Genomic DNA, 17,788 nt, shown 5'->3' with positions numbered 1-17,788 from the left:
ATATCCCATAAATGCTCCATTGGGTTCAGTTCTGGGGACCAAGAAGGTCATGGCATGTGTCATGGTCATCTGAGCAGGTCATGGCATGCGGACAACATCAGTGTCATGCTCATCAAACAAATGGGCGACCACACGTGCTCTGCAGGTGGGGACATTGGAGGGGGAGGGTCTCCTCTTGCAGTCATGCCAGCCAAAATTATAGGCAACTAGGCCCGTGCAGTATGTTTATGCATGACTCAAAGCATGATGGGATGTTATTAGCTGAGTTAACACATGGGCCACACCTGTGTGGAAGTCGTTGCTTGGTGTTGTGAAACAACTCATTTACCCAGGTGTTTCCATGATATTTTGTCCAATACCTGTAAATATATATATATATATATATATATATATATATATATATATATATATATATATATATATATACAGTATATATATATATATATATATATATATATATATATATATATATATATATATATATATATATATATATATGTCGGATTTGAGACTTAGAACTTGGGACTCAAAAGACTCAGAGAAAAGGAGCAACGGATATATTTATTAGAACTCGATTACTCAAGCTTGAGGACAGCAAAGGTTGCACTGAAACTCACAAGAAATGACCAACAGTACAGCAAGATGCTCTGAATTAAATCAATTAAACCTTGCTTTATATAAGGAATATCAGGGGTGGGGTTAGCTCACAAGATACAGAGATAGAATGGGCTCATTGGTCCCAGAATGGGCTCATCGGTCCCCCCACCATAGTCCCATCCTGTTGTTCAGTTAGTTAGAGGAAGCTCATCAAGGCCACTCATAGGTTAACTCAGATAAGGAGATGGTCAGCCATCTGTGGCAACCTGTTTACAACTTTCTGTATAGAACTTTGGTTGAGAAAGAACAAAGGGAGGGTGAATACTCATAAAAGTGTCAACATTCAGGATATTGGAAAAGTCATGAGGAGATAAGAACTGTAGCCAAGGCCAGCTGAGGAGAACTGAAAGATTGTGCCCACACAGGCTAAGAGCACACAGGAAAGAACTCCTTATTAGGATATTACACATCCTCAATGAACAAGAAAGGATTTAAGTATTATAAAGAGTTCAGTAATAAGGAAAACAGAACATATAATTGGTTATACTTGGTAATTGGTAAAGCAGCATAATAACAAAGGGGGAGGGGCATAATAGCTCCCTACATACCGCCCTTTTGGATCTAAGATACAAAGTTATCTATGAGCCAATCAAAGGCCTTTATTTCAAAACAAAGCAGAAATGAATCAAATCAGAAAAGCCATTCAACATATCACGCGAAGGCAGCCGGTGAGCATGTCCCGCACGCAAAGCACCACACAGTACCCAGTAGGATGATTCGCGTCTGTATGTGAGTATGCACTGTAAGGCCGTAGAAGCAGGGTGAACAAATGGCATAAAGGAAAAACCTCCAAGTGAGGCAAAACAGACAGTGTAAAAGATTCACTAAACATACCACACGGATGCCTCCCAGTGAGCATGTCTCGTACCCCGTACCGCACAGCGCACTCAGCAGGAAGATCCGTGGGCGTCTGGGTGCAAGTGGGTGTTAGTGGATGTATGATGTAAGTCGGGTGTAGATGGGTGTATGAGGTGAGACCGTAGAGACATGAAGATCGAATAGCGTGTCAAATCCCCAACGAAGACCTCTGGTTCCACCGGGGTCCACACCCAGGGAGATCTCCGACCCACCCTTGGTCCACAGAGGTGCAGCCGGACTCCCCCCCAACTGGAGCTCGCCCAGGCTTCCCCAGGAGAAATCCTTGGAAATCGTCAGCGCTCAATCGATATTCATGTTCATGAGGTCTCTTACATGCTGGTGATCTGGGGAAGACACAACATCGTCAGTATCAGGTGGCTCAAACCTATGGCCATAAAACAAAGCATAACGGATTTCAAAGGAGGGAGAGCAACTTCCTTTGGGTCAAAGTCGAGATCGTCCGAGGCGATGCTGCTTCCATCGCTGTTATCCATGGACGAATCTCCAAAACAATCAGATTCGGAACTCAGAGTATCTCCAATGTTGAGTTCCTCACCATCCAGGCTTGGGTGTGCAGTTGGGTCCAAATCCAGGATTGGGTCAGTGACGTTTGACCCGCTGCGAGCTTGTGAGACATAAAGGTGGGCTCGTGAAACATAAAGAGGCAAAGCTTGCATTGAAACATAAACATCGGTCGGGGGCCCTTGCATGTGGCCCCCATCATCACCGGTAACATCATCAGTAACATTATTCTCAGGTGGCGTAGGCTTGCGGCGTCGGCGGCCAGCAATAGTCATAGCCCTACACATCGAGAAGAAATGGGAAGAGTCCCTTAGGAACTCGTTGACGTCTGCATGCGACGCGTTGGGGCCCAGAGGAATCGGCCTTCTGGCAGCCTGAAATGCTCTGAGGTCCGCAAATGTGTAATCAAAATCATTATCAGTAATATCAACAATGGAAGAACAATCTTCGGAAGCGGAGATCTCATTGTCGCGGCCCAGTGACTCGTTCGGGTCGTCGTTCCAGGATCCGCGATCTGCAGTCACGTCGACGGCCGGAGTGTCATCTGGACCCACGGTCAGCTTGTCGGTCATCACCATGGCCTTTTCTGGTGTCGTCTTCAGTGTCCATCCTGTGGTAAACTTTCTCACACACGCAAGGACTAAAGCCTCGATTAGTACACAACAAACCACGATTCCAAGGACTATTGCCAAGGCGGTCAATATCTACTTTACTATCGTACCTGTCCATCCTTTGGTTGGCGGCTTTTCCTGCCGTCTCGTCCGCCCTTGCATTGCCCCGAACAACGTCAGTGTCCGCCTTTTGATGGCCGCGACATTTGATCACCGCAATAGCGCGGGGAAGCAAAATGCTTTGGAGTAGCCCTCCCAATTCTACCACGCGCACCACAGCCCATATCCACCACAATTTACCTGTACCCTCTACCTATTTTAAACTACTATCCACGGGTATTCGTGAAGGGGGTCCATCTTTCCCAACCACTCCCTTCGCACCAGCCACTCCACGTTGTCCATAACCCTCTGAGACACACACACAACCTGTCCATTTCACAGTGAGGTGGGGTGCAGATCAATTCTGAAATAACAAAGAGGGTTTTGTCTGAAATTCGTCTCATGAAAACCCATCCAAGAGTCCAGTGTGACAGACAGACAGACACATAGACACACAGAAAACCCCAGGTACACATTCAAACCAGCTTGTCCCCAGATCCACAAATGTTCACTTTCTCCCATTATAATCCCCTTATTTCATTTCCTGTGCAAATTAAACCGACAGTTCAACCAAGGTCGCAGCACGAGTCGGGCCTGGTGTGGGAGTGAACCAGATAAGACTTTGGCTGAAATGTACGCTGGCCCGACCAAGCCCGTTTAAAGGAAACGCATGTTAAATGCAGTGAATTTTCTTCTACAAATGGCAAAATGAAATTGGACGTAGCTTTTTAAAGCACTTTTGACAATTTCCACTTTGGTCAAACTTTTGACTTTGTCCAATTTCCAGCTAACGTTAACCTTTAATTTAAACCAAATTGCAACTGAAGTTATTTTCCTGAACCCAGGCAGTTACATACATCCCTGCTCACGCCACACAAGACAACAGGTGATCCACTTTCAACAGATACCACACTACACAGAAACCTTTGGCAATGCAACAACGAACTTCCAAAAACAACAACAAAACATTTAATCCACCTCAATGGCTCACCTAGCAGCTCATTGTGTCCCGGTCTATCTCTTCTTGCATCTACACTGTTCACAGCAAGTCCAATTCATCCTTTAAGTCACATGTACCCAGAGTATATGAAACAACCACTCAAACTTAATCCAGCTGCGCATACCGTTTTCCCAAAAACTCACAGAGCAGTCCAAATCCAGACCAGTCATGCATTTACATGTAAATATTAGGTATAGTATCTAAAATTAAACAAATGGTCGACTTCCGGCTCACAGATGAAAAGCTTGTATCTTTAAGATTGATCTAAGCTTCCAACATTTCAAATCGTCACTTGAAACATCAGCTTATATCAAAAATACTTGCTCATTCCTGGAATCGCACGTTCAACCCTTTGTGTCATGACACAATATCTATTTAAATAACTATTTTCCATTTATACATTCATAGAAATGTTAGCGTCGGTCACAATCCACATGGATTGTAGCTGTCAGCGAGCGAGCCATCCATTCCATACAAGTTATTTCACACAACCATTCTCCATACACCTGGGTTTGCACACCTGTGCCCACACACTGACTCCAGGCTTCTTCATTCAATACAATGCACTCACCCCCACTCACAATACTCTGCTCAATAGACAATACTCTTCTACACACACACACAGCGTCATTTGGTCTAACTACTCCCTTCTGAAACATGCGCTTTGCAGTCACCCCTTATATTATTGCGCTCCCCCATCACTACAATACTCGGAGCACACTGACGTCATCTCCCATTTTCCCCGTCCCATATGCACTAGACTATAGGAATTAAAATTAAAATTGAACATAAATCCACAACAACTTAAATCAACATAAAACCCAGCGGTTTTATCAACAGCCCAGCCACTTTCCTTGTTCGCTCTCCTTCTGTGGAACACCGGGACTGCTCCCTGGAGCTGTCATAACTCGCCTTCACACCCCATCCAACCACATATCTCACTCAACCTTGCCAAAATCCAATCTATTTACCTTTGTTGCACACAACATCTGTCCCCCATTGCCCATCAAAAATGCCCACTCCACAACCCACAATTTTCTCAGGGTACACACCTGTCTTTACTGTCGAAATCCATGTTTCAGAAATATAACTCCATGGCCTGCTAGACAGCCAGACAGACACAACAATGAAACTATAACCTCCATTCTCCTTCCATGGTGAGTTTGTACCCCAATTTGTCTTGTCGATTTGTTCCATATTATTCCCATATTTTCCTATTCCCCTTCCAATGGAACGTAAATCATGGAAGTAAGTTACCAAAAGAACTCCCCTCCAGGCCAAAGGTGTGTATTTCACACCTCTACGGCATTTCACACCATGACATAATTTTAATCTTTCTCATTACACAGCTCATTGGCTCCCATGTCCTGTCAAGCCATGTGCAGCTTCACAATAACAAACCACCATTAACCTACCTCCCCCTGTTATTTATTTATTTTTCGTAAATAAACAAATAAACAAGAAAATAACCTAGTCTGTTTATTGAAAATAAAAAGTTCCCATATGTCTTTCCCTGTAACACTCACCACGGGTGTGCACTCCCGCAAATACCCCCACTCGCGTGCTCCGATGTGCCCCCTCGCACACTTGCCACAACATAAAACTCCCATTTACTGGATTAAACCTTGGCCCTCCGTGAAATCACACCACAGACTTACGATCAGACAAACAGGCAGACACGTCTTTCCTCCATGACATCATACATTGGGACCTTGTCAGTCGGATCACAGGCCACAGGAGAAATATTCCATTTTTAGCTTACAAAAACCTCCAACCTACTCTCCAACACCGTCAGGTTGGAGAAAATATCCGAGTAAGTGTTTCTACGCCCCCTTAACTATTTCTAAGCTTTCTATGCAACCTTTTAAAACTCACAATAGTTTAATTTCAGCAAGATTTTCTTTACTATTTTCCCACGTCATTCATGCCTAATACACCTCACACATCCATACATACCGCACAAGTAGCCAATACCAATCAATACAAGAAACCCTTTCATGCGTCAATGACACATGGCACACACAATGGACACAAATACATACTTCAATGACAGACATCCATATATACATTTATTCATTCATTCATATACCAATGAGTCTCTCAGACGTCGCGCGAACACCGGATCGACTCCAACCATGCACCTCCAACAGCCACTCCCCTGCCAACCTAGGCAACGCATTTTAAATCATGCGTTTCCCTATACATTCTCCATACCACGTGACTGACAAGCCAGCTCGCATTTCAAACCACTGCGCACATTCAGCAGTGTGAACAGTCGCAAAAATTCACAGCACAACGACCTGAGTGGGTCGTGTACAACGCCTTATGTCTCAATCATTCAAAAGAAAGGGGATTCTTAGACCGGGGTGGAAAGGGTGAGTCGGGGTGAAAAGGGTGGGGCAGGGAGGGTGGTGTTGCCTGGAACCCCGGGACAGAGCTCAGGGCTGGGAGGGTAGGGGTTTGGTATCTGCCTGACCCTCCCACGGGGACTTGACTTTCAACGAGCGGCATCAGTCACTCGTTAGCCTGCCTCTCTATTTCCTTAACCGCTTCATCCTGCATTTTATTCACCTGTTTCCTCAGGCCCTTGAGTTTTAATACCTCACCGGCCAGGCTGGCCTGTTTCGATCTTGCCTGTCACTTCATCGCTTCTTCCTTCCACCAACCAAAGACTTTCCAATAGTCAGGTGGGAAGTGTTTCGTGTCCTGTTCTAACTTTTCTAATGCCCCATACAACACGTCCAATTTTTCCAGCGCAAAAGACCCTCCTTTGGGCCACGGTTCACCTAGATCCTTAGTCAGCGCAACCCATGACTTCCCTGGTCTCGCAGCATCATAGCCATACCTCCGAAACATGAAAAATGCTGGGGTATTTCTAAGAGGTTCACCTGCCTTTACAGTCTTATTACCCATCCAGTTCCCCATCCTAGGAAAATTTAGTTTACCGACGTAGCCTTGTACTCGTGAGGTTCGTCCGCCTCGCGTTCTACCTAACTCTGAAAGGCTCGTAGCCTTGTGTACCCGTGAGGTTCGCCCGCCTCGCGAAGTACGGCCTTCTAACCTACCCTTACTGTACTCTCCTGGCGTCCTACGCCCTTATAATACTTCTAATCTTACTTATAATTCCGACGTCTCCCGGGTAGGCCTCGGATCGGGACACCACCCTTATCCTTACCCTCACAACCCAGAGATCTATTACCCCTTAACCTCGGGCGCCCAACGTGGGGCACTTCCCCTTATGTAACGTTACCCTGACGAGTCCATAAACAATCAGTTGCTCCAGGACCCAAGCGGTCCGTATTTAAATTTAGGTTCGTGGATCAGGTTCGAGCAGGGAACGGAACAAACGGCATCCGAGCAAGAGAGTGGGTTACAATTTGGACTGACCCCCATGCTATAAAGGAAAAAACAAAAGAAAACCCACAGCTCACCTGACCCGGATCAATTGCTAGCTGGTCTCACCACTCACTTGCCTGGGACCGCGTCCCGGACTGCACAGACTGATCGACACCGCTGCCACCAGTTGTCGGATTTGAGACTTAGAACTTGGGACTCAAAAGACTCAGAGAAAAGGAGCAACGGATATATTTATTAGAACTCGATTACTCAAGCTTGAGGACAGCAAAGGTTGCACTGAAACTCACAAGAAATGACCAACAGTACAGCAAGATGCTCTGAATTAAATCAATTAAACCTTGCTTTATATAAGGAATATCAGGGGTGGGGTTAGCTCACAAGATACAGAGATAGAATGGGCTCATTGGTCCCAGAATGGGCTCATCGGTCCCCCCACCATAGTCCCATCCTGTTGTTCAGTTAGTTAGAGGAAGCTCATCAAGGCCACTCATAGGTTAACTCAGATAAGGAGATGGTCAGCCATCTGTGGCAACCTGTTTACAACTTTCTGTATAGAACTTTGGTTGAGAAAGAACAAAGGGAAGGTGAATACTCATAAAAGTGTCAACATTCAGGATATTGGAAAAGTCATGAGGAGATAAGAACTGTAGCCAAGGCCAGCTGAGGAGAACTGAAAGATTGTGCCCACACAGGCTAAGAGCACACAGGAAAGAACTCCTTATTAGGATATTACACATCCTCAATGAACAAGAAAGGATTTAAGTATTATAAAGAGTTCAGTAATAAGGAAAACAGAACATATAATTGGTTATACTTGGTAATTGGTAAAGCAGCATAATAACAAAGGGGGAGGGGCATAATAGCTCCCTACATATATATATATATTGTTGCGGATATGAGGACTGTATATTTTTTTGATTGTGTGAATTATTATTATTGTTTATTCTGCGCCTCCTGCCTCCGGAGCTGTGTAAAGGTCAAAGGGCATCCCATAATTAGTCCATAAAGCATCCACACCACAGCCAATCATAGAATACCCCTGTTCAATAGTTATATCTTATTATGTGTTTTTAGGGTAAGGCTGTGTCTCCCATTAATTGAAATACTCCATTGCACCAGTGAAAGAGATAGATTCCCTTCATTCCCACTCCCAACACTTCCATTCCCCCCTTTTCGTCAATTGCAATTGACATTGCCAACTGCATGTTGGGCGGTTTTCCCTTCATCCGCCATTGACCACGAGGCAGGGTTGGGGAAGAAAGGCGTGTCTCCACCTCGTCATAGAGGGGAGGAGTGAGCCAGCCCCGAACAACCAACCGAGCACGAGGGGTTTGTTTTGAGAGGGCGGAGGAAGAGCGATCGGGGAGGTTCGCAAAGGTTCAAGGGTGGGGCTATATATAACCCATGAGAGACGCCCCCGCGAGAGATGAGCTTTTACAGAGGAGAGACGAGTACAGGGAAAGGAGCTGGGTCGTCAGAGCAAGAGCGCGTGGAGAGGTCCATGACAAGAGCTGAGTTGGTCGTCAGGGGTGGTCAGTGGTTGCGTTGAGTCGTTGCGTTGGAGACAGAGTGGTTGGACAAACAAAAGAGAGAGGAGAGAACCCGTCACGCGAGAGAACCCGTCACGCGAGAGAACCCGTCACGCCAGACCCCCCACCAGCAGCGTTGGCTTGGCTCCACCAAGCAGCTCCGACCCGCTACCCCGCGCACACGACAGGATCGGTGGCATCGGCGGCCGTCGAGGTCCAGCCCGACGTCCCGTGCGGGATCAAACTCCAGCCAGCTCCGGGCCTTCCTCCAGCCACCCACCTCCTGTCATTCCTGCCTGCAATTTCCATCCATTTGCGTATGTGAGTTTGTTTTGTTCGTGCTGTCCAGGGTAGTAACCATAAGTCTGTATAAGCTAAAGATTGCACTGTGTCACCTGCGTCTCATGTCCCTGTAAATAAACGTGACTGCTTGCTTCCTACTTATATGTGTAAATAATAAATCCAATTACTCTTCTGTCCGTCTTCTCGTCTTATTCCTTTTCCTCTTTGCATTCGGTCGTTTTAGAGTTTTCCCGATTGGGCAGCTGCGGTGCGATACGGCCAAAGTTTGGGGTGAATCGGGTGAGTTGGGGAAGAATCGGGGGGAACTGTTAGTGTTAGGTCGTGGTAATACACCACCGCTCGGTCAATATAACATCTTAACCGCGACAGTAACGATTGGTGTCAGAAGTGTCGGATTCGGACCTGAAGCGTTTAACGCGCTCAAAATTACAAAGTAGCCGAAATTTGCTTTTGTTTTACAAAAACCCGAATTTTGGAAATCGCGCCATGGCTGGTCAAGGCGATCGGATGCCGGTGGGTGAGCTAGAGGAGGGGTTAGGAGTAACCCAGGATCAAATGGAGGGGAGCAATGAGGAAGGGGTTGAGGGAGTATCAGACGCACAAGATGGCGTCCTCACGCACGTGGTTGTTGCGGCACCAAATTTAGCCGCGCCCATGGTCGCGGTAGCCGAACCCGAGATGCCAATGAATTGGAACCTGTTTATGAAACAGATGATGGCCTTTATGGTAAAAACAGACGATAATTTCAAAGGGATGGATGCTCAGGGTGAGCGATTGGAGGGCCAAATGGGGGTAATGGGGAACCGGATGGATGCTCAGGGTGAGCGATTGGAGGGCCAAATGGGGGTAATGAGGGACGAAGTGAGGGGTACCGGTGAGGGATTAGACAAGAAATTTGAGGGGTTAGACAATGGGATAAAAGAGGTGAAAAATGGGTTAATGGGGTTAGAAAATAGGATGGAAGACAAATTGCGGGAAATAGGGGAACAATCTGCCAGGGAAATCAAACGAATGGGGAACCAGATAGAGGAGGTGCAAATCGGGTTAGAAAGTAAACTGGATGCTCAGAGGGATGAATTGGGACAGATGAGGGTGGCATCTACAAAAGAGATGGAGGAGATGAAAGAGGGGATACGACGAGGTGTAAGTGAGGAGGTTTCGGGGCTACGAGAGGAGGTAAAGCGAGGTGAGATGCGTATGGAGAAAGAGGTGAGGAATAATACGGCTAGGTTACAGGGGGGTATAGAGGGTCTGACAGAGGAGGTGGAATAGCTGACGGAGGGACAAACGGAGTTAGTGGAGCAGGTTCAAAGGAACACTGCAGTACTCGGAGGGTTAAAGGCGACACAAAAAGAAATTGAAAACGAATTAATAGTGACACAGAGGCAATGTCAGATGGTACGTGAGGGACTGACAATGAGGGTGGACGAGGTGACCGAGATAATGGAGACAAAGGACCGGCAGGTGAGGATGCACATAGAGACGGTCACGGTAGCCTTAGAAGACGAACTTGAGGAGACGCACCGGGGAATAAAAGAGGTGAAGCAAAAATTAGAGGAAGTGGAAGAAGAGGTGAGTGAAATTAAGAAGAGACGGACAGAAACTAAGAGAGAAATAAAGGAGGAGGTAATGGAATTGGTACAAGGTCGGTGCTCAACTCATAATGTGATGCTCACTAACCAAATAAAGAGTTTGCAGGTGGCAAAAGAGGTGCGGAGATGAGGTGCCAAGGTGAGTGGCGAAATATTCGGCAATGTATATGATGTGAGGAAAGCTTCAGTCGGCTTGGGGGTTGCTATGGATCCGGGTGTTCGTGAGAGGCCGTTGGTGAAGTGTGCGACAGGTCTGGTGTGCAAAAAAAGAGGTGTGCGAGAATGTCCAACCATGGGGTGTGTGAGGAAAAAGTGCGCGCCGACCAGTGAGTGTGCTGTCGAGAGTGAGTCGGTCGTAGCGCGTGTGCGAGGGGGTACATGGAAGCGCGGTGTGGTAAGTGTTACGGAGGAAGTAACGAAAGAGTGTGCGCAAGAGGATGCGCGAGAAAGGTGTGTAACGGACAGGTGCATGGGGAAAGAGTGCGCTGTCAAGAGTAAGGGGGAATGCACGCCTGTGGTGAGTGTTACAGAGGATGTAACGGGAGAGTGTGCGCAAGAGTGTGCACGAGAAAGGTGTGTAACGGACAGGTGCATGAGGAAAGAGTGTGCTGTCGAGAGTAAGGGTGAGTGCGCTGTCAAGAATGGAGGTGAGAGTAGTGAGAGTGACACGGAGCGTGAGTTGGTTGTGACAGGTGAGCGAGGATGTACACCTGGAATGGAAGGATGCACACCTGGAATGGTAGAGCGTGTGTGGGAATGCACACTTGAGTTGGTCGTGAGGCACGTGGTTGGGTGTGCGAGTGAAAGCACACCTGTGATTGTCACAGAGGAGGTGACCGAGGAAGGGGCGCGAAGAGGTGTGTTGGTGAGGTGTGCAAACAACGAATGTGTGCCAAGGTGTTCGGTGGTCAGGTGTGTGACCAGGTCTGTGAGCGGAATGAGTGTACCGAGGTGTGTAAGGAAAGGTACGAGGAGCATGGGAACAGGTGGAGGTATGAGCAAGAAAGGGGTAGCGTATGCGTGTAAGCAACCAGGTGAGTCATCGACGGTAACCGGGTTAGCGGTTAGAGCGACTTTTAGCCGAATCGGGCCCTCGGTGCGTGCCGGGCTTCGCGTGCCGCGAGAACCAGCGGGGATCCGAGCCACGGCGGGTTCGAAAGGACCGCCGTACGCGATCCATGCTGGGCCTCGCTTGGAAGGGCCGCGTCCGTGCTCCACTAGGCGGAGCGGGCAGCTCGATAGGAAGGGTCGTCATGGCGACCACTTTTTGTTGAGACGTGCCGGCAGGTCGAGATCGGGACATTGGATGGCTCCACGCCAAGGTGGTGCGTGGGATCTCGGCCCGGGTAAGCCCCCGTCCCTGCCCCGAATGCGGGATGTATCCAGCCGCTGGCACAAAACAACCCGCATTCATTGCTCGGCTGTACGAAGCCGAGCTTTAGAAGGGAATTGGCGCACCGAGAGGATCTAATAAGTAGACGGGTGATGAGGTTAGTGTTTTGGACCCAAAATTAGAAAAAGGCAAAATTTGATGATTGGTGCGGTGATTAGCAGTAAATGACAGATTTTTGATTTGTTGGATTTGGACGAGCGAAATTGATAGTAGGACCTCCCCGATGTGGTGGGATGGCAAATCCACCATCCCTCACAGACGGGGGGCAAAGGAGCACTAGGTTTATGGGGTTGATGGCAGTGAAAACTAGCCCGGGTGGGTTAGGATATTGTGTGTAGGGCCCTAGAAGATGACATTAGGTGACGTTAAGATTAGTTAGTGACAATGATACCTGTAGTGGGGACGCAGGTAGATTAGTGTGGATGATAATGACGTGGGAGCGCAATAGTTTAAAGGGGCGACTGGGAAGCGCAAGTTTCAGAGGGGAGTAGTTAGAAGAGATGATGCCGTGTGTTTGAGGATTGAACAGGTGTGATTGCACAGGTGTGCAACTGAACAGGTGGATGGAGCAGTGTATGAGTGAGTGAAGGTGATTGTGTATTGTGCTGACCAAATGGTCTAGGAAGAGGAGGAGGGTGCAGGTGGCACCAGGTATGATTGCACAGGTGTGCAACAACAGGTGAATGGAGGACAGGTGTATGGAATAAATGGTATGGAGTATTGGAATGGATGGTCGTGGAGTGAGCATGGTGGAAACAATGGAGTGGAGTGGATGGTGCGAAGGTGTGAATGGGGGAAGAGTGGACCCCCATCACGAATACCCGGGGCAGGTAGTGTAAGTGTTAGGTAGAGGGTATAGGTAAATTGTGGTTGGATATTGGCATCTGTGGTGCGAGTGGAAGAATGATGTTTGGATGGGTGCATTAGTGTTGTGGAAATGGCTGGGCGTGTAGCCTGTTAGTGTGTGTAGTTGGTTTGGGCACTCCACCACTGTAAGGATGTCGGCCAGGTGAGGCCGCAGGTGGGCTCTGGGAGCCGGTAGTAGTTGTTGTGGATGGGGCCCGAGGATCCGGAGGACGGATCCGGGTAGCCCAGTGCCAGAGGGCACCGAGTGGGGTGACAGAGCCAGGAGGGGCCTTCCCCAGCTAGATAGGTTAGGGTGAGGAGCTAGGTAAGCTCGGGTGGCAACTGCAGTGGTGGAGGTGTGCAGGTGGGTAGACCTGCTGGGAGAGCGACACGTCGCAGCCCAGAAATGGTGCAAGGGCACCGGGAGATGAATCGCGGGAGTGAGACCCCAAATTGAGAAGCACCACAGTTTGGTCAATGGGAATTGGTTTTTAGAACCCATAGTGTAAGTTGGCCAATGGATTGGCAGGGAGAGACCCCGGGTAGTGTAAAGTGTGTTAAGGTCATTAAGAGGATAGTTAGGATTGGAGTCTCCTCGCACCATCTGCATCCACTCACCTGAGGTGACAGGTACTCCACACCATGCCATGTTTTGATTATTTTTTACTGTGCAAATGTTTGGATTGTGAGACGCATCATGACGTGGGTGTGACATTGTGCATAATTCCATCTCTCCCTCCTTATGAGGATTGATGACGAATTGGGTGATGGCAAATTTTGGATAGTGGGGGAATGAAGACGAATTTGGTATAAGGGAAATAAGGGGAAGACGTGACGGTAGCGACGGATTGGTAATGTGTAGATTTTTGTACATATGGGGTAAGGGCAAGGGTAGTGTAGGTGACAGGGGGGTGACGTACGGTAGGGACGAGCTTTCTCATTTCGCTCTCCGTACGCATTTCGCCTTGCATTGCCTTATTGACGTGTACCCTTGTGACCTTACCCCTCGCTCATTTCTCTTGTCCCCCTTTTGTCTCCCACATGACCTGTGCGCTATGGGGCGCCGAGGGGCGCGTGCGTGAGTCGGCCATTGTGCGCCCGGAACTCTCAGAACCAGCTGTCTGCATCGATGCACCACATTATGGACCACATGTCTGTGGCCGAGCACCACTTATGGACCCCATGGGTTGGGGCATGGCCCCTCTGCTGGAACCGGCCATGAGGGCCCGAAATCTTGCTGGCGGACCTTGGCTACAGGGCACCGATGCCCCACAGGTGAACCACACGTAGTCGGCCCTGTGGGCCATAAATAAAATAAATAAAATGGACACGTTTGGGCAAGCTTTATTGCAAATAGGCCGCCAGTAAGAAAATGAAAGAAAGACAACAACTGGAAGACAATAATAATAACCAGCAGAGGGAGCCGAAGAGCAAGAGATCACCTGCAGGGTTAGGGGTTGTTGATTTATTTTTTATTCTTGAACAATGGTGACTGCACCGATTGGTGCTTGGGTGTGTATTGGTGCGTTTTTGGGTGCTTTAATGGTGCATTGATGCAGAGCAGACTGTCTCCCCCCCAGAAAGAACAATTACAGGTCCTGGGTTAGTTTTGTAAATAAAAAAATAGCGTCATTGTAAATAATGCTCCCCACCGTCAGTGTATAGTTTGAGAACAATTCCGTAATTCGGTTAACTGTGGGCGTAAGTCTGTTAGGCAGGGTGCAATGGAGCAGCGGGACACATTTATTTATGTTTTTAAAACTGTCGCACTCAGGGTCAGGTTAAAAGTAGAGGGAACTACACCTACGTGTCACACTAAATAAAAAGTTGTAGGCCCGGGCTGTGCCTAAGAGGAGGAGGGTGCAGTGTTGCGGATATGAGGACTGTATATTTTTTTGATTGTGTGAATTATTATTATTGTTTATTCTGCGCCTCCTGCCTCCGGAGCTGTGTAAAGGTCAAAGGGCATCCCATAATTAGTCCATAAAGCATCCACACCACAGCCAATCATAGAATACCCCTGTTCAATAGTTATATCTTATTATGTGTTTTTAGGGTAAGGCTGTGTCTCCCATTAATTGAAATACTCCATTGCACCAGTGAAAGAGATAGATTCCCTTCATTCCCACTCCCAACACTTCCATTCCCCCCTTTTCGTCAATTGCAATTCGCATTGCCAACTGCATGTTGGGCGGTTTTCCCTTCATCCGCCATTGACCACGAGGCAGGGTTGGGGAAGAAAGGCGTGTCTCCACCTCGTCATAGAGGGGAGGAGTGAGCCAGCCCCAAACAACCAACCGAGCACGAGGGGTTTGGTTTGAGAGGGCGGAGGAAGAGCGATCGGGGAGGTTCGCAAAGGTTCAAGGGTGGGGCTATATATAACCCATGAGAGACGCCCCTGCGAGAGATGAGCTTTTACAGAGGAGAGACGAGTACAGGGAAAGGAGCTGGGTTGTCAGAGCAAGAGCGCGTGGAGAGGTCCATGACAAGAGCTGAGTTGGTCGTCAGGGGTGGTCAGTGGTTGCGTTGAGTCGTTGCGTTGGAGACAGAGTGGTTGGACAAACAAAAGAGAGAGGAGAGAACCCGTCACGCGAGAGAACCCGTCACGCGAGAGAACCCATCACGCCAGACCCCCCACCAGCAGCGTTGGCTTGGCTCCACCAAGCAGCTCCGACCCGCTACCCCGCGCACACGACAGGATCGGTGGCATCGGCGGCCGTCGAGGTCCAGCCCGACGTCCCGTGCGGGATCAAACTCCAGCCAGCTCCGGGCCTTCCTCCAGCCACCCACCTCCTGTCATTCCTGCCTGCAATTTCCATCCATTTGCGTACGTGAGTTTGTTTTGTTCGTGCTGTCCAGGGTAGTAACCATAAGTCTGTATAAGCTAAAGATTGCACTGTGTCACCTGCGTCTCATGTCCCTGTAAATAAACGTGACTGCTTGCTTCCTACTTATATGTGTAAATAATAAATCCAATTACTCTTCTGTCCGTCTTCTCGTCTTATTCCTTTTCCTCTTTGCATTCGGTCGTTTTAGAGTTTTCCAGATTGGGCAGCTGTGGTGCGATACGGCCAAAGTTTGGGGTGAATCGGGTGAGTTGGGGAAGAATCGGGGGGAACTGTTAGTGTTAGGTCACGGTAATACACCACCGCTCGGTCAATATAACATCTTAACCGCGACATTAACAATATATATATATATATATATATATATATATATATATATATATATATATATATATATATATATATATATATATATATATATATATTTATATTGTTACCAATTCCGGGTTTATGGGGGTTACAATTCAGGTCATTTCTTATTAATGTATATTCTATTAAAGGTTGTTGTGATTAAAGGGTCAGGAGCCCTTCTGGGAAAAACGAGACCGGAAACGGGATCGTGAAGAAGAAGAAGAGGAGGAGGAGAAGAAAGGCGCGGCCATCTTAAGCTTCGAGAGCTCCGGCGCGAGCGGAGGCGATCGTTACCTACTTTGGAACCGAGTTGGAAAAGCCCGTCTGGCGAGAGGAGTTACCTGCGCGGGGTGATTGATTGCTGGTTACGTGTCAAGGTGCCGTGTGGTCCTGGAAGGAACCAAGTGCCCGGCGCTGTTCGCCTCAACGCCTACGAGGGCGTGTACGGGTCGCACCTTGGGCCTGACGCGCGAAAGAGATTGGAGGGAGACGGTTGAGAGTTGAGACTGCAGCTCGAGACCGAGCCGCCGAACGTGAAGGACAAGGGAACTGTGCCTCTGTGAACCGAAGTCCGCACGTCAGGAGAGCGCCGGATTACTGCGGAACCTGCGAAGTCGGGTATCCTCGCTGAGGTTGTCGAGTATCCTCACTCCCAGCCCCGGATTGGAATCGGACATAGATTCCCCGATCGCTGGATCGACTTGACGTCACCTGGGAGGCGTGCAGAGACATTGGGGGCAAGGGCCGTGAGTGTTGCCACCTATACTATAGATAAGGATTGTATGGAAGTGCTGTAAACGCATTGTGATTCCTGTGCGGGATTTGGGAATATATTGGGGATTGTTCGTAACCCTTGGTGTGGACTCGTTATTGATTGACTTATTTTCACCCAAGGACCATACATCTTTCTGCCGGGGCTCCCCTCGAGGTTGACCCTGTAACAGAATTGGGGGCTCGTCCAAATTACAATTACGTCCAAGATTCGCAATTGGGTCTACGTCTGGGATCTATAAAATTTTCTAAATTTTAGTCCGGGAAAGAATTCCCAAGAGTGGGAACTTTTCCAACGTTCCCAAAATTGTTTTGCTCTGCTGACAAAACAACAACAACAAGAAAAAAAAACAAACAAAAAAAAAAAACAATAGCAATAATAGTAATACTGTTGCTTTTCTTGGTTGGAAATTTCTGGGGTGAAGGTTAACAGGTGTTACCAGTAGTAACAGTGTTACCTTACACCATGGCGTTTGTGGCACATAACTTTGCGGTAACCCCTAGTGAGGCACAGTTCCGAGCATTACTAAAATCGGACCTCTTGAAATTGGCCAAACATTTTAACTTGGAGGTCCGAACTAATTTGAGGAAGGCAGAGTTGCAGACCACGGTGATACAGTCTATGGTGGGATTAGGAACATGGGACGAGTTAGCCTGGGAGTGGCTACCCGAAGAACCAGAAGACGTGGAGCTCCGGAAACTGGAGTTGCAATTACGGAGCCAGGAACGGATCAAAACAGAGGAAAGGAAAGCAGAAGAGAGGAGAGCAGAAAATCAAGCAGAGGAAAGGAGAGTGGAACGAGAACTCCAGGAAAGGTTAGAAAGGATGAAAACAGAGGAAAGGAAAGCAGAAAAGGAAAGAGCAGAAGAAGAAAGGAAAGCAGAAAAGGAAAGAGCAGAAGAAGAAAGGAAAGCAGAAAAGGAAAGAGCAGAAGAAGAAAGGAAAGCAGAAAAGGAAAGATCAGAAGAGGAAAGGAAAGCAGAAGAGAGGAGAGCAGAGAAACAAGCAGAGGAAAGGAGAGTAGAACGAGAACTCCAGGAAAGGTTAGAAGG

The sequence above is a fragment of the Myxine glutinosa genome, chromosome 13 (assembly GCF_964187855.1).
Source record: "Myxine glutinosa chromosome 13, kmMyxGlut1.1, whole genome shotgun sequence".
NCBI lineage: Eukaryota > Metazoa > Chordata > Myxini > Myxiniformes > Myxinidae > Myxine > Myxine glutinosa.
Note: the sequence above shows the minus strand (reverse complement) of the source record.